This window comes from Ruditapes philippinarum, unplaced genomic scaffold, assembly GCF_026571515.1.
Source record: "Ruditapes philippinarum isolate M1 unplaced genomic scaffold, ASM2657151v2 ctg14852_1_1_1_1, whole genome shotgun sequence".
Lineage (NCBI taxonomy): Eukaryota > Metazoa > Mollusca > Bivalvia > Venerida > Veneridae > Ruditapes > Ruditapes philippinarum.
The window spans coordinates 14,849-19,267 of NW_026852175.1; the positions used below are offsets into that span (position 1 = coordinate 14,849).

A 4,419-nucleotide genomic window follows, 5' to 3' on the forward strand; every position below is an offset into this window, starting at 1 on the left:
TTAACATTTACATGTAAACTTGTTATTTGAAAGCAGGTGCCTTCAATTAAAAGATTGGATTAAGAGGCATATCATTTGCACTGCACGAAAACAATAAAAAATGCTAGACATACATGTTCGCATTTTCAAAAGTAGTTTTTCAAAAGGAACACATTACATGTCTGGAATTTTGGCAACGATCGCCCTCCATACTACATAGAATAGTTTTCCATTAAAATATATAACATTCATTATTCAGACTTTGATATCAGCCAACATGCTATCAAAGCAGGTACTACGTCAGTCAAGGCAGTCAAATTTAACTCAGTTTAGTCACAAAATTATAACACAGAAAAACAGTTCGTACCCTTATACGAAAATATTAAAGTGCGAAAAATGCAACGAGGTCACGTTTTATCTGACTAGGAAGTAAAAAGTTTGGAAATCGGATCGTTTTGTAAAGTCAGATAAACAAACATAGTACGGTTTACAATTTATAAAGAGATATTTATTTCTTTCGTGTCATCTGCGTTAGATTGAATGTGTGTTGTTTATACGAGTATAACGTGACTTTGCTTTTGTAAAATTCATTTTTATTTTACGATTTTGGACTTTAAACTGTGAAATATTGTATTTTGTGGTAAGTAAAATATTGAAAATGGTTTGTTGATTTTATAAAATGACTAAAACTTTTTGAAAATAACACGTTGTTACCAGTAACCTTAACCTATATTTGATTTAAATTGGCAAATAAGATGTAAATTTGAACAAATATTGAATTTGTCTTCTTTAAAATTTAAAACAACTTAGTTTAAATATAGTTTATTTCAAACAAGTAAACACATTTTACTATTCACACATTAATATTTACAACACAATGAATGGATGAAAGCTGGTGTTTATAAAGATCTTCAAACAACTTAATAATAATAATATTATTAATAACAACTCTTATTAAGAAAGTATGCCTTATTAAGACAATACATTAAAGCATCAAAGATAACACATATATAATGTAATATCGTATAAGTAAATTGTCTATAACCCATCTTTTGATATTAATAAATATTTGAAATGTGATTTAAACAGTTTAAGACTTGTAGAATTTCTTATTTTTAAAGGAATATTGTTCCATAACTCCATACTAGAATAATTAAAAGTATGTGTCAAGTAATTTTTTGGGCCGTTTATGCATGATGTATTTTTTCTCTGTTGATCTTAATAAGTACGTTTTGTTCTGAGATAACGGAATTATATCTGAAATATATGCTGGTGTTAAAAACTTAATTTATTAATCGCTTTCTATGCCATAATTCCAGAAAAGTAATTACATCTAGACGTAAAAGATGACCATTTTAGATTTTGACACATTTCAAGACATCTGGGTTTTATTTTTTTGTTTTTTTTTTGTTTTTAAATAATTCGGGCGGTTCTTTTCTGTCATTTCTATATTAGGGCATGCACCTTAACTATTGATGTGATTTATTCTGATAAATTTGATTAGTTCTCTATTATTAAAATGACAATGCTTTTGAAGGCAAATACCAGCATAAAGTTTAAAAAACAATTCAACAAACAAAATGCTTTGAATTCTGTTTGTTTGGAGAATAATTGCGACAACTGTGTGGTTTTCATACGGGTCGACATAGGCTATCTCTTATCATTTAATTTAATTGCAGATTAAATGCTTAACTCGTAAACAATTACGTGTGCGCTGATTAGTATCATAATTTTCCCCCAAGTATAAAATTTGAGCCGTGTCACGACAAAACCAACATAATGGGTTTGCGACCAGCATGGATCCAGACCAGCCTGCGCATCCGCGCAGTCTGATCAGGATCCATGCTGTTCGTTTACAAACTATATAACAAGTAGAGAAACTGATAGCGAACAGCATGGATCCTGATCAGACTGCGCGGATGCGCAGGCTGGTCTGGATCCATGCTGGTCGCAAACCCATTATGTTGGTTTTGTCGTGACACGGCTCAAATGAGTCATTAACTAAAGCAAGATATTAACATAAAATCCTTGAAACCGGATTTTTCAGCCAGATAAGGGTATATCATTGTGTTTAATAGATACTTGTTCTAATGGCATAATAAATTTTGCCCATTTTTTACTTTATAAACTGTAGTTGTTTTTATTGACCTCCCTATATTAGTACACAGTTATTCTGCTTATCGGCCAATAGATGCACATAAATTTTATATTTTGCGTAAAGAGAGACAGACGTGACCTTTTTTCAAACCGACGTCATTAACGTGCATTTAATGAATATGACCCGACCGTTCTTCAAAAAATTGACGTTCCTTCCAGGTACACTGATTTTAATAAAACAAAATATCCATTGTCACTTTTATATTTTTATAACAGTTTCAGTTGGTAGTCTATAATTAAAAAAAAACCATAACGTTTACGTAAAAACGACACGATGTAGAAATTGTTGGGCGTCTGTGACCGAGTGGTTAAAGTCGTTAACTTCAAAACACTTGCCCCTCACCGCTGTGGGTTCGAATCCCGACAAGGACTTTGGATTCTTTCATGCGAGGAATCTATCCAGCTAGCTTACGGTGGTTCTACTCAATAATGCACGGAAGGGCACCTGAGGTCTATCTGGAAAGTCGCCATTTGACCTAAACTGTGTTGGTGAGACGTAAAAACCAACCAAAATTATTATTTGTTATTGTTATGAAAATGTTATTTTTAACAGACAACATATTAAATCGTATTATAGTTTGGGGACCTTTCTGTTGAAAATGTGTCGCAGTTAAATCGTGTTTTGTGTGTGTGAAAAAGCAATAAAAATCAATATAACTTCCTCGTTTAGAATCGAATCTTGTGAACTGATTTATTTTGATCACATAGAGGAAATTTATTAAAAAAAAAAGAGTTAAAACCGGAAAAATTAATAAAAAGGAAAAAAGTAAGGTCAAAAGTAGGTTGTTGTAACTGCAAAAAGTGAAGGAAAATTTTCATGGGGAAAAAATGGTAGGCAAGGTGATGCGGAGGACTCGGGATTACTTATACAAGGACTGAAGAAAAAAGCCCCAAAATTAAAAAGTAAGTGGGCGAAAACACGCAAGAAGTAAAAAACCCACCGATTTAACGGTCCAAACGAGCAATAAAAAATTATTTTTGACCCCCAACGCATCAATGGTTATCTTATATTATACAATATTAAAAGGGCCCGGCCTGAGGTGAAAAGGATCATTTGATTTTTCAAACCACTTGCCCCTTTTCTCACCGTTTGCGGGTTCCGGGAAATCCCCGTCAGATCACACGGAGAAGCTATCTAGCAAAGCTTTGTGCAGGGGGAACGTGGTCGATGGTTTCTACTCAGATGCCGTTTTCATGCCTGATAAAAAGCCACGGGAGTAACCACCCTCCAACTAAGTAAAGGAAGCGCCCATATGGACCCTTGCAGTGTTAGTTGGGCGACAAAAAAAAAATTACAACCATGTAGGCCTTGTTTTTGTATCATTTCTATTTTAAGGGGAGTATTAAACCGTCTATTACAAAATGTAAAATGTTTTACTTTACCTTATATAATGATATTTAAGATACGGCCCGCGGTCATTATCCAAATATGTTGATGGCAATTATTTTTGGCCGAACTTCTATTAATTTTAAAAAACCACAGATTTTTTAGTAATCCTTGTGGAACAATCTTCGATGATTCCCCTTTTTTTCATTTTTTGGGTTTTGAAAAGTTTACCATAAAATTGAAAAAATTTAAACCAGGGGGGGGAAAAACCCACTGGAGTTATAAATAAGAAAATGAACTGACTGGATTGTGTAAAATGTGTATGCGTTTGATTTACATTTTATTGTTGTTTATTATTATAATTATAATAATAATAATTATTATTATCATTATTATTATTATTATTATTATTATTATTATTATTATTATTATTATTATGTTATTCTCATCATAGGTTTTTAGAATGTGCACAGATGAGTCATGGCTATGAACATAGCACCAGAGAGCAAACCGCAACAGCGACCTCTACCTTCTCCAAGGTCGCCTAATGTGCGCGCGCGACCTATATTCCTGAATGACCTTAATGCACCCCCGACCAGACCAGACAGCATTGATGACAATACTGAAGTGCCCGGATATGACAATTCATCTTCCATTCGGAGAAGCTATTTTCCATTAGACAAGAAAAGAAAGGCCGCACAAGTAAGTTCTGCATTTTTCAAATTTAATATTTCGGGGGGGGGACCCTTCTTTTCCAGTTCAGTGATTTTTTCTAACCCCTTATATTAAAACAAGACTCCGAAAAAAAAAGGGCCTCTTCCCCAGTTTGGAAATTTTTCTTAAAAAACCGCATGCAAGTTTTTCACAAAAAAAAATTCTTAAACTTTTTAAAAAAACCAGCTTTTTTTTACTTTCCTCAAATCAAAGGGGGGGCAATTTTCCAGCGATTAATTTTT

General features: G+C 33.1%; 1 long non-coding RNA gene across 1 annotated transcript; it reads left to right on the plus strand.

The window, feature by feature from the left end:
- The first annotated feature begins 302 nt into the window (after window positions 1–302).
- LOC132751509 (uncharacterized) lies at window positions 303–4,038 on the plus strand. The gene is made up of 2 exons (XR_009628690.1): window positions 303–619; window positions 3,918–4,038. It is a non-coding gene; the product is annotated as an uncharacterized LOC132751509 (long non-coding RNA).
- Window positions 4,039–4,419: the final 381 nt, after the last annotated feature.